The 25,200-nt window shown below is 37.3% G+C and overlaps 1 protein-coding gene across 1 annotated transcript in view; it reads left to right on the forward strand.

Moving 5' to 3' along the window:
• The window catches only part of LOC144630246 (uncharacterized), a 148,550-nt gene that overhangs the window by 121,726 nt on the left and 1,624 nt on the right, over window positions 1-25,200 (forward strand). The gene's annotated exons all lie outside the window — the stretch shown is intronic.

Raw genomic sequence — 25,200 nt, forward strand, 5'->3', positions numbered from 1 at the left:
TACAGTGTTTTGTCTGTTATTGGGGATGCCTAAGGGCATCCCTAGTTGTTTTCAGGGTGCGTGTGTATTTCCCTTGAGAGTGAGGATAATTAGATTAACAACCGAAATAACCAATAACAGAATCATATATTGGTCCCTTGGGTTTTGGGCAAACCGGTTTTGGGCTAGGTTGGGTTAAATTGTGAGGAATTGAGAAAAACAGGTTTTGATGCGGAAGGCAAGAAAATTAGTCAATGCATGAACTCGAGGATAACTGGTTTTGCAAGGCAATTGATCGATTGTTCCTATTTTCGTGTTCAGCTATCTGTGCTTGTAAACAAAAGCGCTTTAGTTGCTTTCAATAAACCCGGGAATAAACCGCCCGAACTAGCTAACATCTAAATTTTTCAGTTTCAGTTGGACTCTAATTCCTCATATCGTTGAAGCGACTGGCGGAAATACGTCTGCGATAGCAGGCTATCTCAATACGATAAGCAAAAGCGAATTATTTTGGTATTTTTGTTCATCAAAGATAAAATTCTTGTGCCGTCAAATGTCGAAACTTTCAGTGTGTTGCTAATTCAACCAGCTGAATGAGTTACACGCAGCTGACTTTTCCCAATAATATTTTATCAATACTGCATGTATCTTAAAATTTAAACAAAGTCTTATTAACAAAAAAGTGTTAATTTGTCTAAGTGGTAAAAATACTCGTGAATTGGGACGTTCTTCGCCACTTTTGTGTCGTACGTGATGAATGTTAAAATGTAATTAATTCGTAAAACAATTAGCAAACAGCTTCTTCACAAAGAAATAGTGTTTCGTTTCCAGATCGCGGAAGAATAAGAATGACAAGGAAAATTTCTAATTTGCCCTTTTCTTGCCCTTTTACACAGTTTTTACGTGGCCTCCAGCAAACACAACACACACGAATGTATCGTGTCTTTGTTTGCGCATGCAAGTGCTGATTGGTGGGAATTTTCTACTACAATGTTTACTTAGCGATTAAACACGGAAAGAGCTCGCTGTATATTTTTCGCCAATAAATCGCTTTATTCGAAATTAAAAGCATTGTATTCTTCAAAAAAAATCAATATTTTTTTGGTTGCTGAGGATTATCTTTCCAATGTTTGAAGAACATGGAAAACGAGTTTGTTTGCCTTCAGTAGAACGTGTTGACATTGTGGTTACGATCGTTCTTCTGTTTGGATGGCAGACTATGCTGTGTAAATAGTTCACCTCGAATCCAAAAAGAAAATACCCTTTCGTTTCTGAGGAATCCAACCAAAAACAGCAACGCGTGGTTTCTCTCGAGCCTTGTTTTAAAAGCAATTTTTTTATAATGCGCAGTTCTTTCTCTTAGAATGATTCCCGGAACATCAAAGGAAAAAATTTCTGCGGAATAGTTTCAATAAAAACATCCAATATTACCTAAACTTTCAAAATGCTTCCCGAGAAACAATTTGTTTTCCATTGGAGGAGAATGCCAATTGCCCACAGGTCGCCATATATAAATTTAGTGGACAACCAATTCCAAGAAATTTCCCCAAGTTTAAGTCTTTTATCGATCTAATTTTTTTTTTCGCTCCTAGCGAGGAGTGTCGAGATCGAGACATGCACTCCTCGCGAGGGACAATAAGAGGGAGGCTTATCAGGTTCTGTAACGTAGACAAGTACTCCCCTTAAGAGCGGAATTCTCTATCTTTTTAGAATTTTCGGACAAAAAGGTTAAAATCGAATTTTTTTTTTTATTACGCCAAAAAGACCCTTTGGGTGAACTATTTTTGAAAATATTATGTAAAACTTCCAGCGAGTTTTATTTTTTGAGAAAACGAGGAAAGTTTGTAATTCGAGCTCATGCTGTCTGAACGCCGAGGAAAACTAATTAATTGACAGCAATTTCGTGGCATTTTCGATGCGCTCGTTCTCAACTTTAGAAACTTGCCTTGAGTTCATTTTTACATGAGTATTTAACCATCCGTAGGTCTTCCTTTTAAACAGAAAATCTTCCTGAAATATGTAATTGTTGACACATTTTTACCGCGTTAAAAATTCTATCGATCGCAATTTAATTTACATACCGAATTTGACCTAACTTCAGAGGGCTAGAACACCAAGGGTATACGCTTCTATCGGTAAAACATGGGTTCTTTGGAAATCCCTATTCTTCCTTCTTATCATATCCAAAGCGTTAGTTTGGCCGGTGAAAAGTGAGTGCGCTAGCACGAAAAATAGACAGGCATTTTTGACATGTTTTCGCCATAAATTCCGTTCTGCAGTCAACCGGGTAATATCGAACTAAATTGTTAAAACGAATTAAATTTGGTCTTATGCTTCGCCGTTATCAGTTTCAATGAGTTTAATTTTTTGCAACAAAACTACAATATGTCAATTTTTAACAGAAAGGAACGGTTTTAATAAAAAAAAAATAAAGCAACAAACAAGACATGCTCACCAATTGTGCCGCCGTTAATTTATGCGAGGGAAGAGAATTGTCGCTGTATGTTGTTTTCATTTCCACTGTAGCGTTTCCTTCCACTTCTCAGTTTTTAAATATAAGAATACCCTTTTTACGCATATACATCTCAATTTAGACGACATTCCTGACATTTAGCAAGAATCTTATCCACCAAAACGGCAAATTCGTGCTATGTGCACTGAATGTGTTGTTTGACTTTACTCGTCACGCAAGAGAATTTATTGATATCATATTTCCAACACAAGTTGACGTGACGTAGGGACGGACCATTGAAATGACCGGTGGGGTGTTGACTTTTTCCAAAAAACTGTTTCAAGAAAAAAGGGAAGTGACATAGTGCATAGTTAAAAAAATAAGGTAAAGAAAGAAGCAAAACGAGAAGTAGTCGTCATATTTTAAAGGAGGAGTTTTATTTTTTAATTTTTAATTTTTTTTTGGGGGGGGGGGGTGGAGGGGTCGTATTAAACATTTGGATTTTGTGGGGGAACAGGGGAAGACGTTCTGATAAAGAAAGGGACAATATAGTTAACAGGCATAATCAAATCCCTCCCCTTTAACCCCATCGGCAAACTAAACGGTCCCAGGAGCCCCCAAATGTCGCTGCAATGCTTGTGCCCTAGAATAAAATCCTCCAGACAAGTAGGCCAAAAATGTTTGCTCCCACCCTCCTCCAGCAAAGTACGGAACTTGATACAGTGTACGGGTTATTGGGCAATATATTTGCGTTGGCTCTTCGAGCTGGTGTCATTAAGATTTGCTACACCGCATTGAGTCCCAATAAGAACGAGAAAGCTGTCTGCGGTTGCAATCTTCTGTATCGGTTCTAGTCGCGGTGGTGTCTCGCAAAGTCAACCTTTCACGTAATATACGATCAGCCTTGCTTTCAGTTGTCTATATTTAATTGTACGTCCATTAGATAAATCTGTTGTTTTTCCGACTCAGGTTTTCTGCTGAATTTAGAATGAAAATATTCTTATGAACATTCTAATACTCGTTTATATCGTTTAACATTTCCGTTTAGTACGCAATGGGTATCTATTGATCATGTCAGTGACGTAGCAAGGGTAAAAAAAGGGAGGAGGGGCACGTGAGCGCCGGAGGCGCGAGCTGCTAGCGGTTCTGGGGGCATACCCTCCCCCCCCCCCCCCCCCGGCAGAAAATTTTGAAATCTAGAGGCTTGGAAATGCTATTTCCAGCGTTTTCCAAGAGCTATTTGTGATTTACGCATATTTCGAATTCTTTACTTCCTACACTGTCTTAGCAAACCAATGCACATTGAAGAGAGTATAACACTATTAACGTCAATTACAAAATAGAAAACCGACTGTCTCTGTATCATGAAACCAGCAAATGTTTCACCTTTTAGAGCAAGAGTGAAGGGACGTAGATAATGCGCTTGACTGATCATTCATTTCACCGAATAAGATAAGATATTATAAGAGGAGATTTGTAGAAGAATCCGACAACGTCCGGTAATGCTATGAAAAATTGTTCGCTTATCCTTTGCATGAAGGTAGTCCTTATTAAAACTAAAAATGTTATGTTGTTTTTTTCTTCAAATATTTTTATTTTTCTGAGAAAAACGAAATTTTTTGATTTGACATCTAGACTCGTCTAGACTCGATTGAGAGGGTACAAATTGGGTTGAAAATTGACCATTTTCAATCGATTCGTATGTCAAAACCATCACGCGCAGAAAAAAATAAATACAACCGGTCTATTGCATGACTCTTCCTTGTCCAAATAAGCATAGTTTCAAGAGTTTTGGTTTAATCTAATTATTTTACGGTAAACAAAACCAGACTATTCTCACGCGAAATGAAAGTCGGTCGGTCAAAAGAATCGTCATTTTCACTATGTGCCTTATCTCAGAATTCCTTGAGATAAATATATTTCAACTGTAGAAGGATGATACTTTCAAAATATGTAAAGTTTTGTCTGGGTAAATGATTAAGCACTTGTCAAAAAATTATTCAAAATCGTACAAAAACGACACAAATCACGCAAGCTTTCGAATGCGTGACCAAAAGTATTACCACCGTATTTGTTTTTTGTTTCGTTTCCTCAGAAACGATACGGTATTATTTTGGCTTCGATGTGAACTATTTACACAGTGGGGGCTACTATCCAATCAGAAGAACGGTCGCAACCACAAAGTAAATACGTTTGACCGAAGGCAATTAATTTCGTAAAAACCTGTTCTTCAAATATCGGAAAGATATTCCTCAGCATGATCAAAAAATATTGAGTTTCGTTGCAAACAGAAATATCTGACGACTGCAATGGTTTTAAGTTTGATTAAAGCGATGTATTGTAAGAAAACTAGAGAAAGCTCTCGTAGCGTTTAATTGTTAGGTAAACATTCTAGCGATTTTCTGAAACGGAAGTAAATTTCCACCAATCAGTGTTTGCAAGCGCAAACAAAAACGGGATGACTTGTCGTGTTTGCTCGCACGGGGGACTGCTATCCAATCACAAGAACGGCCGTAACTACAAAGTAACTGACGTATAACCGATGGCAATTAATTTCGTAAAAACATGTTCTTCAAATATCGGAAATATATTCCTCAGCATGACCAAAAATATTGAGATTCGTTGCAAACAGAAATATCTAACGACTGCAATGGTTTTAAGTTTGATTAAAGCGATGTATTGTAAGAAAACTAGAGAAAGCTCTCGTCGCGTTTAATATTATTCTGAAACGGAAGTAAATTTCCACCAACCAGTGTTTGTAAGCGCAAAGAAAAACGGGATGACTTGGCGTATCTCGTGTTTGCTCGCACGGTAGAGCGTAAGCGCGCTACAAAGAGAAGTGCATATTTGCAGGTGAGTTACAAAGTTAATTTCACTTCATGTAACAGAGAAATGTATAAATGTGGGAGATTTCCCTATTCTATTTGTACAGGAAAATTCACGGCATCTTCGACGCCACAAACAGCGCGAATACACGCAAAATTGCGTGGGTTCTCGCGTGGATGTACCCGGAATTGCGTGATCAGTGTCACGTGCGTCGCAATGACATTCGAGTCTGCACGGAAAGTTGAGAACGAAAAAAAGACAGTCAAGTGCCGTTCAAAGTTTAAATTTTGTATGGACAGTATCGTAGAGCAAGGTGTGCAACTGCCGTGTCGAACTAAATTCGTCTCCTTAGTTGATGTAACGCTCAACATTAACTACCGTTGCAGCAGATTTCTGAGATTAAATTAATGATATAAACATTATTTGGATTATTCAAAGCCATCGCGGTCTGATCGAAACTCCACAGTATCGCCAAAAATGCAAATCGTTATTATCAGTGTTACCAATGCAAGGCTGTTACATTGACAACAGAAGCAACTTGGCTGTGTCTTATTCTGTGGAGATAATTTTATATTTGCCGGGAGAGCGTGCAGCGCGGATCGCCCAAATTACAATCCTGGTATGACTATATATAACATATAACAGAAAACTTTCTTTAAACATGAATTTTGCTTAATTAAAAATCCCGGTAAAAAATCTGTGTATGGTAGCTTTTTACATTAATTTGCCCTGGTTGTTTACGTGTCTTTGAAAAGTGACAACAGGCATTTGATTTTGAAGAAATGGCTTCGAAACAGTGTGCTTATCACTGTTCTTGTCGACCAGGGTTTTGGTTTGTCTTGAATTTGGCATTTATTTGATTTGAGCATGCGATCAACTCAGAGAAGTATATACCTCCGAAGCTTTTTGTCAAAAGGTAATCATTTCATCTACGATTAAAGTGTTGTTTTGCATTTTATCAGAGATCAGTAGTTACAAAACACTTTATTTATGGAACTGGTTTATTTTAGGATTGTTTAAAAAAATAAACCATTTCAATTAATTGCATTACTCTGATCTTGCATTTTACTCTTATGGTTTGATGTTTCCCCGCATTGATAGGAATATATTTAAATATTTTCTGCCGGTAAGTTATTTTTCCATTCATGTAACATTCAAAGTTATGCTATCAGGTGCCATTTTTAAGCCAAAAAGTGTTCTGCAGAAATAAAAAAAATCATTTTAATTTTCACTGGATGAGTAAAAACGATAAAGGCAAGCTCCCTTCACTTAACTTAATTTGGAGAGAAAGACACATGCTATCTCTATAAAGAGAAATATTTATGTGTTACTTGAACTCTTGAAAGCCAAACTGCAGCAGGACGTAGTTTATGTCTCCTTTACATAAAATGGACAGTAGGTGTTAAATGGGAATTTAAGTTACTACTGAATATGAAGTTCTTCTTTTCATTCTTCACTCGTGCATAAATTCGGCAAATTCAACATACACTAGGACCTTCTCCAAATTAAAGTAAACCACAAACCCACCTCTCCTTAAGTGTTACACTATTCTCACCCTTCCGCAATCCGGAAACGAAACACTATTTCTTTTTGAAATAGCTGCTTGTTAAATCAATTTAGTCGCAACACTAGCAATACCAAGGCATAAATCATAATAAATATGTTCACCTTTGCTTGATTATGATATCCTGTCCCATGCAATACGTTTTTTCCTGTCATTTCTTCAATGGCTGCCCGTTCAGTTCGCATGCCGCTTGTCGAATCTGTCTGCAACTGGTGAATTTGAAGCAACCACCGATACGAGTTTAACCAAATATGTATCGTCATGATTAACAAGCCCTTTTTGTGTTACTTGATTAAGCCATATTTCAGGTTATAGCCGGCAAAGCGTTTTCGATAAGCCACTTTGCAGTGCCTGTTGGCCCCGTTATTATTCCAAGTGAAGTATAAATTTGCATACTTTCGAGACAAGCGTGACAGTTTTTTATACTTAGGGGGTGGGGTGAGGAAGGGTCTTAAATTTTTAGATGAATCAATGGTTTGAAAACGTTTGGGGATGAATTGTCACAAACTCGTATTTGCTACGTGATTTACTTTACTTATAAGTTCTGCTTACGCTCAAAATCAAAGAGAGAAAAACCGTAAAAGTATTGACAAAAAGCCGCTGTCAGGAAAAAGTGTTGTAATCTATTAAAGTTGGACTTTCTAAAAGTCGTTTGCTTCTCGTTTCCGGTTTGGTGGTAGTCTATAATCTACTAATTGCTGGTTGCTCCTTCTATAAAAACCATATAATTCAGTTATGTACTTCGTTATTCTCCAAAACAACAAAGTAAAATAATTGACCTTGTGTGTGCGAGAATTCACGTTGTTTACTTTTAGGAGACGAGACTAATTTAATTTACTAAACTCGATTATAGATGTTTGAATGATTTCTTTTTTCTCACGAACCATTTGTGGAGCAACCGGCACAACACAGTCCCCGTAAAGTGCTTTTTCCTTCAGTTGTCTGGTGAACTGTTGGAAACTCCACATGTTCTCGCTGCACTTGGTGTCTCATAGAAGTTTCTTGTTCTTTTAAAACGATAGTTGGCAGTCCTTGCTCGTATGATCGACGCGATTTTACTATCTGTCCCTTTCATCGATCCGAGCTTGGAATTGGATGGCGAAAAAGTTCCAGTACATGCAAAGTTCCTCACGAGATTGCTTATCACAGTAAAGGGAAGACTTCTATAAAAGGAGATAGAGATGTAGGAAGAGAAATATCAAATGTCATATTCCAGAAAACTGGTATCCTTGTTCCCGTGGGGTCAGGTTTGACGTTGTGAAATTCTTTTACATCCCCATGTAAAATACGGTATTAGTTTGTGACAATTCATCCCCAAACGTTTTCAAACATTTGATTCATCTAAAAATTTAAGACCCTTCCTCACCCCACCCCCTAAGTATAAAAAACTGTCACGCTTGTCTCGAAAGTATGCAAATTTATACTTCACTTGGAATAATAACGGGGCCAACAGGCACTGCAAAGTGGCTTATCGAAAACGCTTTGCCGGCTATAACCTGAAATATGGCTTAATCAAGTAACACTAAAAGGGCTTGTTAATCATGACGATACATATTTGGTTAAACTCGTATCGGTGGTTGCTTCAAATTCACCAGTTGCAGACGGATTCGACAAGCGGCATGCGAACTGAACGGGCAGCCATTGAAGAAATGACAGGAAAAAACGTATTGCATGGGACAGGATATCATAATCAAGCAAAGGTGAACATATTTATTATGATTTATGCCTTGGTATTGCTAGTGTTGCGACTAAATTGATTTAAAGAACAAATACGGTGGTAATACTTTTGGTCACGCATTCGAAAGCTTGCGTGATTTGTGTCGTTTTTGTACGATTTTGAATAATTTTTTGACAAGTGCTTAATCATTTACCCAGACAAAACTTTACATATTTTGAAAGTATCATCCTTCTACAGTTGAAATATATTTATCTCAAGGAATTCTGAGATAAGGCACATAGTGAAAATGACGATTCTTTTGACCGACCGACTTTCATTTCGCGTGAGAATAGTCTGGTTTTGTTTACCGTAAAATAATTAGATTAAACCAAAACTTTTGAAACTATGCTTATTTGGACAAGGAAGAGTCATGCAATAGACCGGTTGTATTTATTTTTTTCTGCGCGTGATGGTTTTGACATACGAATCGATTGAAAATGGTCAATTTTCAACCCAATTTGTACCCTCTCAATCGAGTCTAGACGAGTCTAGATGTCAAATCGAAAATTTCGTTTTTCTCAGAAAAATAAAAATATTTGAAGAAAAAAACAACATAACGTTTTTAGTTTTAATAAGGACTACCTTCATGCAGAAGATGAGCGAAATCCCTGTATTTTAAGAATTGCCGCAAAAAACAATTTTTGTTCGATTCTTCTACAAACTTGCTCATAAGAATAGTATGTGGAACTTGTGAATTGGACCTGTGTTGAATAGAAGGTGGGGTAGCCCAGTCGTTAGGGCGCTTGTCTTGTAACCCGGAGGCCCCGGGTTCAAGTCCTCCTCCCTGTCACTAGATGGATTTGTGGTTGTTCGTCCCGAATTCAACTCCTCCAAGCTTTATAAATAGCCAATAGGTCAGCCTCCTGCCAGTACTAGCTGTGGTTTCTAACACGTTTCTGTTCGATTTATAATTAGAATAATTATTTGTTTATCTATTTACAGTGTCCTCAATTAGCACAGCAGTGCTAAATACACCGACACTTAAATAAAGTGTTTTATTTTTTATTATTTTTTTACGCACTCTTGAACTCACGATGAACGCTTTGTTACATACTGCATGATGACTTAACACTTGCTGCATGTAATATTGCAGCATTAAAACGATTATACAGACGTCTAGAAATTCACGCAATAATATTTTTATTAATCACCCTTAATCGCAACGTAGTCTCGATCATTCAGAATCCGAAGAATGTACACTGCCGTTTACACTTGAACCATGAGTGCACACTCCCTTTAGCCGATTGTTCATTTGTTGTTCGGTTTGAGAACCTACACTGCATGTCACTGGAAGAAAGAAGAACAAAGAAATGAAAGGAAAAAATAATCGTATTTTTTACCAATTGTAGTCAGACTATGGCACGACGTAGAAATGCGTTTATGCTGCCATTTTGTATTGTATTCATACATGTATAGCACCAAAACCCACTAATTGCCCGTAACACTGTACAGTAAAAATATCAATAAGATGAAGTGACAATGTAAAAAACTCTAAAAGTTAAATAGATAAACTAATAATAAAGCCAGGATCCGAGCCAGGATCCGAGTTCAGGATTCGAGCCACGATTCGAGCCAGGATCCAAGCTTGGTTCCGAGCTAGGATCCTAACCCTAACTAAAAAAAAAAACTAACCGCAAGCAACCAAAGCTAGTGTAGGCAAACCAGAGTGCTATTAGGCTAACCGAACGCTATTTAGGCTAACCGGAGTGCTATTCAGGCTAACCGGAGAAATAATTAGGCTAACCTGGCTCGGATCCTAGCTCGAATCCTGCTCGGATCCAGGTTCGATACTGGTTCGAATCCTGCTCGGATCCTGGCTTGAAGTTTAGGTATCCTCAAAGTTAAAGACTTATACAAGATGCTAATGACAAACTAGCGAGACTATTTTTCAAAATGTTGTACATTCTCAAAGTTGTCTGCAAGGTGTGACCCGCGACTTAAACCTGTCATCGCCACAAAAAATAGATCTTGTCTTTTTTTAATTACCTGTGTGACGTTGACTGAGATTTGCTTTGATTTTTGTATTTCGTTGAATATATAATCGATTTGATCTTCTTTATCTAAAACAAGAAAAAAAATCTATGGTGAATATTTAAGGCTAATACGAAATACTGTACAGTGTTTGATGTTTTAGCAAAGAATAATGGTTAGTCAAATACTGTAACAATTCACTTTTAAAATATAACAAATTGATGGACGTATGATGTAAACACAAACGTTACGATCGTAGCCCTTATACCTATAGTGTGTATTTATAATCATTCGCTAACCCTAACTCTGCAAACTCGTAACCCCTACGACCGTGCAAGAGAAGGAGAAGTTTTCATTGTTATTAGGTACCTTTAAACTATTGCACATTTAGTAGATAGCCTGGAGCTTGCATTAAGTCCCTTATCTTGGATCCAGCGACTTAGCTTTTTTCGTGACATCAGAAAATAACCAAAAATTAATATAAAATTGTTTCAAAGCAAAAGTGGAAGAAACTTTGTCTTTCGTGGCCAAGCCGAATAATCGTTTAATGATTGCCTAATATTCATTTTTACGAAACCGATATATAACTCTGGCTTGAGTCTCGAGTCAGGCTTACATGTAGGCTTCGAAGATGTGACTGCTTTTCCTATTAATTGGTTGTTGAGAAGAGCCATTTATTTTGGCACATTGCCATTTTTCCCGATTTTCCTTACGTACGTTAGTCCACTCGTAGCTGAAAAAGTCTTTCGAATATTGCAAAAGCCCAGCACTTTGACGCACTAATAACTTGAAACAGTTTGGTCATGATTAAAAAAAAAAACAGACAAATCTAAATACGTTGACAATTCATTTGAAGTGAGGAAATAAACAAAAAGTCGAAGTCGAAGATTTCGACCACTAACGCTTTGTTATCATTCCACACCTCAACAAAGTAGTTGTGAATACGATCATGCCTCGATCACTGACGAGAACGTAGCTGCATTTGAAACATATACTGCCCGAAAGATATATTAGCGAAATCATACTGCGGGGTAGTACTGCTTTGCAGTTTTTTGGAAATCTGCTGATTTGATTACTACCAATATATATAGATAGATATATATTATATATTCCTTTCATTTTTTTTATCTGCACGTATGCATAGGTATTTTGAACGAGCTTCTAGCTCACTAGACTTTACGTGGTTAAATAACTGATTGATTGATTGATTGATTGATTGATTGATTGATTGATTGATTGATTGATTGTTTGATTGATTGATTGATTGTTTGATTGATTGTTTGATTAATTGATTGATTGATTGATTGATTGATTGATTGATTGATTGATTGATTGATTGATTGATTGATTGAAATCCCTGTTCAAGTTGCTCCTCGTAAGAAAGCTAATATATGCGTAGTAAAAATATTTATTTGAGTGTTAAATGTATCGACCCATGTAGGAAGATGACTTCATTTCCAAAATCTGAATTTCACGATTGTTTCGTTTCGACAGGAAGTTATCTTAATTGATTCACAATGGAAAAAGTTAAATTAAAAAAAAAAGAAATGTTCTACAGGAAACTTGTGTGAAGTGATTAAGAATGACCACAGGGTAAAGAAGCCTGTTAAAACATAGTGTCCGTAGAAACATAGGGTGTTGCCAAAATATGTTTTCGCACCCAATTGAACTACAATACTAAAAAGGTTGTTTGGATGTCATGTGTACCTTAATTTTATACTTTGTCATAAAATAAATCTCTAAACGCTACCACCTTATGGAATTGTGGCAAGTCTGTATTCGCGTATGCATAACTGATATACAATACTTTATTCCTTGTGGCATATAAAGATCATTGGTCAGTGCTGATCTCAATAAACGCTTTAATGAATGTACAAATAAGTAAATAGTTTACAAGTTTTCCAGAAAACACTCGGCCGTTCACCGTTTATGGTTTAAACTCCCAACAACTTTTTTCGTAACCAGGTGTACTAGTAGTGTTAAGATATCGTCAGCCCGTCCGTCCGTCGGCGAGTCAGTCGAACGGGGACGCTAGACGTCAGTCGAAAGATAAATAGTAAAAGACACTTACTTATGACAGGGAACGAATTCCCATATTTCTCCTTGTACCTGGGTTGAAGGAAGTCAACAATCGCGTCGAGCTCTTGATCATTAGCCTTAAAAAAGTGAAACATGAACAAAAAAGATTACACCCTCTCGGCGGCCTCGACATATTCGAGGGCCACATGCACCAGTTTTATATTTATATTTCCCGTATTTCAGTTAGCTAGGTTTACCTTTTCTAAAAATGTCATAGTTTTCTTGTTTCGGGACATGTTTCGTATTTAATTCGACCTGGCACGCGGTTTCCAATAGTGCCGGTATAGTTATAGTTTTACTCCCATTCGGGGTTAGAGAGAAGGTGGGAATGGGCGGGGGGATGGGGCAAATGGCGCCGTTTTGAGAATGGACATGCAAGTAATCTTGCAATCTTTTTTCTCTCGCCGCCTGTGTTTACCCTTTTACAAGGCGAGGAAGAGGGAGAGTCCAGCGATTGTTAAAGGTGCTTTCTCGTACCTTTGGAGAGTACCTTTCATCTTACTTACATTTTCATCATCTTCAGCCCGATTTCCATCTTCTTCAGTTCGATTTTCATCACGTTCAGTCCGTTTTTTATCTTCTTCTTTTTTCATTAAAAGAAAAACTACTTGAGCGAGATTTGAAACAAGATTAAATGGCACCGGCACTGGGTGGTGTTCACTGTAGGTATTGATCCGGATGGCGTGTTTAAATGCCCATTCTTTTTCTGAATCTTCCTTGAGGAAGAGAAAATTAACAAGGATTAAAGTAAATCAATACGCTTAAATGATGCTTTCCTTGCGATAAATACGTAGCTAAGGATGGTAATTATCAAGAAAGGTGACAACACATAGCCTGAAATGAAACAGCAAACAAACGAAGCTACAAAGATCTATATGATGTATCGTTTTGTAACTTTTTTTAATCGCGATACTCGAGGATTGTACCAAATTTGACCTGGGATTGATGATTTAAGTGCTATCACCTCACACCTGGTCCTGCCTTGTTTTCTTCTACACGCACTTTTAAGAATTGAAATGCCATCCGACTATATTCGTGTTTATAAATTTAGAAATTGTGAAATCCGGAAATTTAATTGTTATCTCCTGGTTGACAGCAATCACAAAGAAATGAAACTAGAAACTTGTGATCTAAAGAAAAATAAGACGATTTATTAAAATATAACCAGTAAAATGTCTCTCCAGTATGGGAAATAGGTAAGTGATTATATTGAAAAAAGTTGGCTCGACTCCAGGGTCACCCAACTTTCAAAGCGATCGCGAGTGACTCCCCACCCAGGGTCACCCTGCCCCCGAGCCATCGTTGCGGTTTCTCATATAAACAGTTCACAGTTCTTTGTAAAGAAATGTAGGAAAAGATCTATCTTAAAGTTTAGTATAAAGGAAACTCTTCTATCAGTAACAACTTTCTTCTATACAAACAGGTTCTTAATAGTAAATGACAGCCACTTACATACACGCGCTGGTAGGTGTCGGATAGCAGAGCTATTAGCATGTTAATGAGAAGGATGGATGCCAGAATAAGATAAACAACAAACAGGATATGAGCGACTTGCACTGAGAGAGTATCAGCCGAGCTCAAGCCAGGTAATCCTTCTGTTAACCCTAGAAGGGACAGTGTCAGGTACAAAAGCATCGACCACCAACTGAAAATTGAGGAAAAAGGATGATGCTGACTTAAAAAAATGTTCTTAAGAGAGGGGGTCGCTTTTTGCAAATTGTGTTGTGCAAATGAAACTTCTACAATCCTAGACAAACGTTACACTACGCTACACTACACTACACTACACTACACTACACTACACTACACTACACTACACTACACTACACTACACTACACTACACTACACTACACTACACTACACTACACTACACTACACTACACTACACTACACTATACTACACTACACTACATTATACGCTACGCTACGTTGCACTGCACTGTACTACACTTCAAAGGGACACGGTCAGCATTGTCACGATATTTTAAGTCATTTTTCTGATTACTTCCAAATTGAAGGAAACCTCAAATTTATAGTTGTGTAATGTAGGAAAACAACAAAGGAGTAATCAAAACCCGAAAATAACCATGGATGGTTTCGACTGACGAAGATTAAGACGGATTACGACTGACAAACTTGAAAAAACTTGCCAGTTTTTTCAAAGTAAGTTGTCCGTGACTGAGTTCCTTTAAATTTCACTTCACCACTTCTAACTACTATAAAATACTACGATAGTCTATAAATTATTATTCGATTCAACACGCTGCTTACATAAACGAAATACCTTTTTAGTTTATTTACTTATTTATTTACTGTACAAAGTTGTAGCTACTTCACTCACCATCGTATTCCGGCTGCGTTGCAAATACTGAAACGTAGATATATATTTTACTAAGTATGCTGAAAGTATGTCAACTCCATATTTGTATGACCTGTTTTTATAGAACAAAATTCGATCGTTTTAACTGAAATAAACGTGTACGGTGAGACCCAAGACGTTGAATGGCTTGATGGTTATGTTGTATAATTTTTTTACTGAAAATATACATGTAAATTTTTGGATTACTTGATCTAATCCAGTGCTGGTACACGTGTACTTCTAACCCCACCCTGTGTGCAACTTTAGAATAATTAGCATACATGGTTTCCTTACTAAAACAGGATTACAAGAATTTCGCAGATTTTTTATCTAAACTGTTCTGAAATTAGTGGTAGGTAACCGTAACCCATGAAAAACATTATTTTTGAACATCGAATGGAAGATACGCCTCAATTTGTAGATAATATTCTCAAACTCATTAATAATTCATGAGCTTATGACCCAATCAGGTTGCATCAATTAGGTCAGGTGTGCATGTTGATACCCAATGAACATACCGATCAAGACACGTTCGATTAGTTCAAAAACTGATCAAGACACTGATCAAGAAACTTGAATTTTAATCAGTCTTGATGCTAATTACAGCATATTTCCGGCTTGACTCATTAATTAGATCAACACAGCAACATGTTACTCCTTCTCAGACACCGTTACACTGGTTGTGCAGCTTTTGAATTTTCTAATTCCTTTCTTGAAAACAATATCCTTTACGTGTATCAGTGCAGTTTTTGAATTTTCTAATTTTCTTTTGTGCAGTTTTTGAATAATCCCGGCATTGAACAGGGAGGAAACACAAGTAACACAGACTAAGAGCAGTTTTGCGATGAAAGCCTGTCGCTAGCACATTTTGGGCAAGACCTTATTTAAGCTATTGTTGCCTACGGGCAGTTTATCGAACGCGAAGTCACCGGAACTTTACCCTCTCTTAACCTCGGCCATTCGGCAAAAATGTTCACACCCACTCGTTGCTGTACTTAGTTCAAACTGGAACGCGTGATTTACCGAAACCTTTTCTTCAGAAGGCGTTTTTGGAACGTGAAATCGTCCTGATCCGGACTCGAACTCCACCACGCGGGCAATGTAAATTTCTACCAGCATCGCCGCATATTAAAAATTTATTTCATTAACTAATTGAATACCAAACAAACAATCGCCCACTGAGTGCGCCTTATAACGAACTATTGTTCTTAAACAGTTCTACAAAATTCCCACACAGGTTTGAAAAGCCATATCAAAAACTCGTGCCTCATTTTTCATCAAGAGTTTCAAACACCTCGAAACAATAAAAGCACTCCGCCTACGGCATCGTGCTTTCATCTCTTTCTCGGTGTTTGGAACCCTGATGAAAAACTAGCACTCGTTTTTTATCAAGAGAGGATTTTTGTTTTTATCTATTACATCAAACTTCGGCCATAAATATCGATTTTTTTGATGACACGCGGTAAAAACTTTGAAAAGTTTAGCCTTATTTTTTCAATTGCAATCCATTTCCATCCTAGCCATCCGCAGCGAAAAATGCTTGTAAATAGTTTCATTGCTTTAATATAGCAATTTTTAATAAAAATGGACTATTATGTTTAGGTTTCCTACAAAACAAATATTTTGGCTGTTCAAAAAATTAATCTGTTATAATCCGTGACATAGTCCCTTTAACGGGTAAGATCAAATGGCATGTTTCCACATCAAACAGTATCCAATCCGTACAGCAAAGAATAAAATAATACGTTTGATTTCTATTGCTACTTACAGTTCAGGGGTTCCTTCCCCAACCAATGACTTCTCCGCAACGTATACTTTTGTTATGGCAATGGAGAAAGCAACAGTGATTGCTACAAACTGCAGGACTATAAGGCCAAGGTTCTCTATAATTCGAAGCAAAGCGATCTGAATGGTACCCACTCCTTTTATTGTCTCCAACACCTGACCGAATATTCTGATCGTAAGAAGCATCGTATTGATGCCGTAAAGATATGAGGCTATGAGCAGGTTCCGGTTGTTCGTCACTGACTCAGAATAGGCCCATGTAGTTATCCTCCCTCGAAAGGTCCCCACGAAATAAACAAGGAGTGTGATAAAGTCCAGGATGTTCCAGCGATCTCTGAAGGGAATCACCACAGAGAAACAAATTATTGAAGTGATTAAGGATGACTACAGGGTAAAGACGCCTGTCAAAACATAGTCTACATAGAAACATAGGGTATTGCCAAAATATGTTTTCGCACCCAATGGAACTACAATACTAAGAAGGTTGTTTGGATGTCATGTGTACCTTAATTGTATACTTTGTCATAAAATAAATCGTAAACGCCACCACCTTATGGAATTATGGCAAGTCTGTATTCGCATATGCATAACTGATCTACAATACTTTATTCCTTGTGGCATATAAAGATCATTGGTCAGTGCTGATATCAATAAACGCTTTAATGAATGTACAAATAAGTAAATAGTTTACAAGTTTTCCAGATCATGAAACACTCGGTCGTTCACCGTTTATGGTTTAAACTCCCGACAACCTTTTTCTTAACCAGGAGTACTGTTAGTGTTAAGATATCGTCAGCCCGGCCGTCCGAATTCGAATTCCTAAATGTAAGTTTACAGTATAGTTTCTAATGTAATGCTCCTTCCATTTTTACTGGGTAAGATTAAATTAGGATTCGATTCTTCGGAGTCTGGTGAGTCAATCAAATGACAGTCGCGATTGGGGTTATTGAACAGAGAATACAGGCCCGCTTCAGTTTATCGTTCGAACAGTGACAATCTAGCTTTTGTGACAATATTCTAGTCTTTTTGAAAAGCTTTTTTATTTCGATTGACTTGAAATTGATAAAGGAAAACCTGCGCGCTGAAAAGCCACAGACACAGACAAGAACATAATTAATGTTTTGGGATGCCCTGGAACGACGCTGTATTCAGAATAGAAAACAGTGGCATCGGTCAAGAAGTATATATGCCAGACTTGTTAGCCCAGATCAAGCATCCCGAATATCAAAGACCTCAGTTGGTAGGCTATCGCCTACGCAGAGTGAACTTTATGATCAATTCTCCGTGCCCAATACCAAATGATGGTATTTAACACGACAAAGTATGCAGTCCTAGGTTGCCACAACCAGATGGTTAAGGATGGAAGAAAGAGGGCGACGAATGGATCCCCATAATGACGAAAGAAGCATCTGCTCCTCAAGGATCATCGAGTTGGTTAAGTGTGACTGTAGAAAAGAACAATGCTCAAACAAGCGATGCCACTGTGCCAAAAAGCTGGCTTGCACTGCACTGACATTTGTTCTTGCTGTGAAAGCGACTATTCACGTGAAAATCCTTTCGAAGATAACGGCAGAGTGCAAAGCGAGAAAGACGACTGACAGCAATGCGTAGAAAGTAACTCACAAAACCTGCTGCAATCTGCAGAGAGGGGGGAATTGGAGGGTCTGTAGACATGTTAGGCGGTTACTAGCATGACTAGACCGTGCAAATATTTTTTTTTTTCGTTAAATTTCTTAACGCCGGGATATTCATTGATTGCTACTGTTGTAACTAGGAAACTGTATCGCGAGGGACGGGAGGGACTGTGGTTCCAGGTTCAAGGAACAACAAGAAAATGCAGCCTCGATTCCAAGGTCACGTGATTGAGATTACCTATATAAGTTAAGCTATTCTTTTGGACATCTCAGACTATCGAAACTGCTTTTAGTTATTCCAAGATACCAATAAATACCACATTTTATGAAGTTTACATTTAGTCTCGTTTTTATGCTAAGCTAAACATGCAGGCGATGTTTTTCGAATTGCCGTTGAATGCCTTTGCACAGGTTACAAGATTGCCGACAACATTTATCGAGTTCCTTAGGTCCTTCTTAACACTTCTAGACTAGTCGGCAAAAATCTTTACGAATTTCCCACGGGAATACCATTGCTCCCAGACTGGAAGTTACACAAAAAATATATTTCTTTAGAAATGCTTAATGTACCTGACGTAATTTTTCAATGTAATTTTTCTGGTCGTGGCATGGTCAGAGCCTTTTTCTTCCACTATGGAACGCCAGATCTGCTTGCACTCCTCTACAAGTCGACCAACGTAAAATACCATAATGACCCACTCCACAGAGCTGAGCGAAAGGCGTGACGGTTCAAGACAGATTGCGAAGTGGAGACCAAGAAGTGCTAGGTAACTCAGCGTGTCTCGAAAAAAGTTGAAATGTGGAGTGTTGAAATAGTCCCAGTATTTTTCTGTCAACCAAGATTATTGAAAGGGATTAGATATAAAAAAAGCAAATAAATAAATTAAAATAACTTAATTAATTAAATTATTTAATTATTTATTAAAAAAAAGTCGAAATGTGGAGTGTTGAAATAGTCCCAGTATTTTTCTGTCAACCAAGATTATTGAAAGGGATTAGATATAAAAAAAGCAAATAAATAAATTAAAATAACTTAATTAATTAAATTATTTAATTATTTATTAAAAAAAAGTCGAAATGTGGAGTGTTAAAATAGTCCCAGTATTTTTCTGTCAACCAAGATTATTGAAAGGGATTAGATATAAAAAAAGCAAATAAATAAATTAAAATAACTTAATTAATTAAATTATTTAATTATTTATTAAAAAAAAGTCGAAATGTGGAGTGTTAAAATAGTCCCAGTATTTTTCTGTCAACCAAGATTATTGAAAGGGATTAGATATAAAAAAAGCAAATAAATAAATTAAAATAACTTAATTAATTAAATTATTTAATTATTTATTAAAAAAAACTCGAAATGTGGAGTGTTAAAATAGTCCCAGTATTTTTCTGTCAACCAAGATTATTGAAAGGGATTAGATATAAAAAAAAACAAATAAATAAATTAAAATAACTTAATTAATTAAATTATTTAATTATTTATTAAAAAAAAGTCGAAATGTGGAGTGTTAAAATAGTCCCAGTATTTTTCTGTCAACCAAAATGATTGAAAGGGATTAGATACAAAAGTAAGCAAATAAATAAATAAATTAAAATAACTTAATTAATAAAATTATTAATTAATTAATTAATTAATTAAGTTTTTAAATATGATTTTTTGTGTTTATTTTTGCATGCTATTTCTTTTTATCTACCGTTACTTGTTTTCGCTTATTATTGTCAGCCTATCACTTATCGGTATTTTATCTCTTCCCTTTTTTAGTGCAGAATGTACTTTTGCGATGGTTTGTTTTTTTTTTTCGCTAGCCCGCTAATCTAGTAACAACATAAAAGGATACCAGTTCGTCATCTTCTCGGAGTTGGATATATTTCATCTCATCGCAAAATTCCAAGCTGTTCTTTACCGTGAAATTTCTGTTATCCATCAGAGTTTCAAGATAAGCGCTAAGGGAGAGTGTATGAACGAAACAATAGGCCTTAAGGGGTAATGAATCTTCGGTAACCCATAACCCTATGAATCTTCGGTAACCCATAAAAACGAGGCGGCAACCCATCAGAACTGCGGAGTTTTTTGTACAAATTTGCCACTGATCTTATCCTCTCTTTTAAGTTTGGCCAATTATTCATTGAGCTTCATTTCCGTTTGTTGTGTGGGGTCTTTATCCAGAACCTTGAAGGTCTTCTAAGCATTTGCTGTACCTTGTCATCAAAACCCTTACGGTCCACCAGTACAGTTGCCTTTATCCGCAGAGATGACAAGTCGTTATTGGTCTTTGCGAAGACTGTGCAGAGCTCTGAGTTAGTTATTTGGCAAATTTGGTGGTGGTACAATAGCTCTTATCTTATCTTAAGGCAAGTTAATCTTCTCCCAGCACCGTTTTCGACACCAGCCACGATTTCCACTGATAGTATTTTTCTGGGAGCCAACGCAAAGTTAGTACCTTCCTGGATTGCACTTGTTTCGATGTTGTTCAATGGCTTACTGGAGATGTCAAACACCCATTTATCACGATTAACTGTGTCGTTAGGAGACGAGTTTTTTTACTTTGCGGTGAGGGCTTGATAATTTTTCGGATGTATAGGTCTGATCCTGGAGTACTCCTTCAACTTTTGTTCTTGAACAAAGGTCTCAAAATGTTCAAAGTAAAAAAAGGTCTGTTCTCACTATCGAGGTCAATATTCTCCCATACAGTCGACCGACATAGCTCAGCTTATAAGATGTATATTATATGACCAAGCAAGAAACTAAAGCGACAAAATTAATTAATTTTATTTCTTTCTCTGCGAGAAATTAAGCTGGCTTTCTTTTCTTTTCTTGTCTTTAGTCCGATCGGGGCAAAAACATTTTTAACAGTCTAACATTAAAGAAACCTCCGTTAAAAAATGAAGACAAAACAACATTTCTTTTCATTTTGGCTCAGTGAACAAGCGTATTTCTTAACAATAATTTGCAAAAAGTGCCTCGAAATTTGGTTGAACTTCTGCTTCCAAAAGTAGTCCAACACTGGTCTTCCTAAAGGAATGATCACAAAATTTTCTCTATCTTTTGTTTTTGAGTTTGACGTATACAGTAAAGGCGTCTTGCCATTTTGGTTGTTTTTTTATTTTAGTGAGGCATATGTAGATAACGCACTTTCCCCTCTGGTTTCCGTCGGTGATTTGTAGCAAAATAAAAAAGGAGCTTCTAGTTCCAGCATGACGTCGGAACGGTGGCTTCGAAAACCTTTCTAAAATTCAACTGGGCATCTTAACATGCCATTTCTTGCGTTAGGCTTTGGTTCAAATGCTCTTTTCTCGCCCGGTGCGCGTTTCGCTGCCTCTTTCTAGCATCCAAACAAGATATATAGAATCCGTTTCTGGATAATTTTAAACTGGCCAAGCTTACATCACCTAAAGACTGCTTTCTGCTTACACCTCAAGCCCTCCAGCAAAAATGAAGACAAAATAAACCACCAAAAAGTTCTTTGCAATGAATTGGGATCCTGAAACACTGATCTGGCTTTTTGCAAACATTGCTTCTTCTTCGGTTTTGGTTTCAGTCAGCCCTCTTGTGGCATTTGGCCACTTTGCCTTTCCTTAAATCACCAAGCTCTTCCGTTTGGCCGCACGAACCTCTCTAGACTTGAAGATCATGTTATCCTTGAGAATTGAACATACTTCCTTTTCTATGCACCTTTCGTTGAAAACTTCGCTGGAAGCAACTTAATGAAGCCGGTCACCGCGGTCAATATCGATATTAACTGATCATATTTGTTAACTTGGTTCTTCTCAGTCCCTGTGAGACACGGCCATATAATAATTTAATGGGCCCTTTGCAGCTTATTGTCACATGCTACATAATCCGCCATGCTGGAGGTCAAGCTCCACTCTGGGACATTCAAAACAAAGAAAAGTCAAAGATGACTGATTGAAGTTGCTTTCTTTTGGATGTCCCAGCGCGTTTCTTGCCCCAACGAGGTGTTACGTTGTACCTTGTGATTGTTAGTTGCAAAGGGCCCATTACTATAATTTCCCACAGATTATATTTCAAATATGTTATTCGTATACTCATGGTATGTGTTATAGCTCTCTTCTATCATATTATACAAAATAGAAATGTACATGGTGAAAAATAATGGTCCTATTATGGAACCCTAAGTCACACCAAAATGTAACGTCTTTGGGAAACCGAGACGACGAGATAGTTTTCTAAAAAGGTGGTGTTATTAATAATGTCGAAAGTGGCTGAGATATCCAATGTCAATAAAGTGTATTCCCTAAAACTATTATCACAGCCGGCAGGTCCATTCTAAAATTGCTCATACTTTTGACTAAAAGTTTTTCACACTCACCCATTCTTCCATTTTTACGGCCTTGCTCTGAATCAATGCCTTCTTTGCTGGCATGAAGCTCATCTATAAGATAGAAACAGTCACCGGAGGAAATTATTAAATTTAAAGTTACTGTCTTACGAACAGAAATGCTATGACTCCCCTAATAATCTTCGAGTAGAAGAAAAGGATAAAATCAGAGTTATGCTTATTTTGAAGAAACAGTTATTTAGTTGCTACGGTCTTACAATGAGCATGCATGGTAGTCTAAATTAAAACCATATAGAAGTTATTTTGCGTGCAGTGACAAATATCAGCTTCCTAAAATATTGTGCTGCAATTCTACCTAAATCTTTAGATTGATTGCTTTTTATTTGGACGGAAAATTGAGATTTATCAACAATCAATCAATCAATCAATCAATAAAATTTATTTAATCTCGGAGCTGACGTTGCTGACTAGACCCCTAGCAAACATATATGCTAAAACAAAGGTCGTATTGACCTTAGGTAAGCTTAAGACAATCTTGTTAATACCTCTCAAGTTCTTGATATTGTCCCTGACACAAAAGAGGTCCTTAGATATACTGGTGCAATGTTATTAAGGCATTTGAATATTATAATAAGTGTATCTTGGATGCGACGTTCACTTAGCATGTAGCCAATGCGGCTGCATAGAGAAGCGGAGCTAGACGACCTGCCTAGATGTATCGTAGGGCTCTCTCGTGAAGCTTCTCGAGTTTGTCGCTGTCTGACTTTAAACAATTATGCCATATCGAAGAACAATAGGTAAAGTAAGACATCACGAAGGAATTATATAGGCATAATTTTTAAGAGGAAGACTAAACATTCCGTAACCTACAAATAACGTCAAGTTGTTTACCTACTTTCTTAAAGCACACTTGTGAACTGAGGTAAAACGAAATGAAGGTTCGCTTCCCATTGGAGTCTTTCCGGTCAAAGCTCATCTCCAAACCCGATGAAGGAAAAGATTCTTACTCTAATGGAACTGGAGCTTCAATCGAAAGATGTTTCCTTCAGACAAAGCCTTCGGTAGATACGGAACTGAGGCCCCATTAGTGGGGGTTTGAGTATCCCGTATCCAGTGAATTTTTGGCCTAATATGTGGGCACCTAGGCTCAGGTTGTTTATGATAATTCTTTAGGAAACCGAGACGATAAGACAGTATCCTCAAAAGATGGTGATACTAATGGTGTCGAAAGTGGCTGAGATATCGAATTACAATAAAAATGTATTCCCTATTCTTATCACAGCTGGCAGGTCGATTCTGAAATGGCTCAAAAGTACTTTTGACTAAACGTTTTCACAAGCACTTACCAACTCCTTCTTTGTCACGGCCTTGCTCTAAATCAATGCCTTCTCCGCTGGCATGAAGTTGATCTATAAGATAGAAACAGTCACCGGAGGAAAGTATTAAAGTTACTGCATGTCTTACGTACAGAAATGCTATGACTCCCCTAATCATCTTCAAGTAGAAGAAAATAATCAAATCGAAGTTATGTTTATTAGTTGCCACGGTCTTAAACAATGAGCATGCATGGTAGCCTAAATTAAAACCACATTTAAGTTATTTTGCGTGCAGTGTCAAATATGAGCTCCTTAAAAACGTTGTGCTGCAATTCTACCTATATAAATCTAATGGTTGATAAATTGAGCTTTATCAACCACACATGTGAACTACGGTAAAACGAATGAAAGGTTCGCATCCCGTTGTAGTCTTTCCAGTCAAAGCTCATCCACAACCCCGATGAAGAGAAAACGCTTACTCTTATGGATCTGGAGCTACAATCGAAAGGTGTTTCCTACAGACAAAGCCTTTGGTAGACACAGAACGCCGGCCCCATTAGGTAGGAGTCTGAGTATCCCGTATCCAATGACTTTTTGGTTGTTTATGATAATTCTTTGGGAAACCGAGACGATGAGGAAGCCCTCCAAATAGATGGTGTTATTAATGGTGTCGAAAGTGGCTGAGATATCAAATTTCAATAAAATGTTTTCCCTATATTACTATCACATAGAGACTTGGCGTAGGACCGTGGAAGATGAAAGAAAGAGGCTTGGCTTTGGCTCGTGGAAGCAGGCAAGGTGGAAGAAGTTGACATGCGATCTTATGCACCACCAGGAGGTGCTACAAAGATGATGATGATGATGATGATGATGATGATGATGATGATGATGATGATGATGATGATGATGAGGATACTTTTATCACAGCCGGCAGTCCCATATTAAAATGGCTCAAATGTACTTTTGACTTCACATTTTTTACACTTACCAACTCCTTCATTTTCACGGCCTTGCTCTGGATCAATGCCTTCTCCAGTGGCATTAAGTTGATCTATAAGATAAAAACAGTCACAGAAGGAAAGTATTAAAGTTACTACATGTCTTACGTACAGAAATGCTATGACTCCCCTAATCATCTTCAAGTAGAAGAAAAGAATTAAATGAAAGATATGTTTATTAGTTGCCACGGTCTTACACAATATTATTAGCATGCATG

This window comes from Oculina patagonica, chromosome 11, assembly GCF_052425735.1.
Source record: "Oculina patagonica isolate OP01 chromosome 11, crgOcupat, whole genome shotgun sequence".
Lineage (NCBI taxonomy): Eukaryota > Metazoa > Cnidaria > Anthozoa > Scleractinia > Oculinidae > Oculina > Oculina patagonica.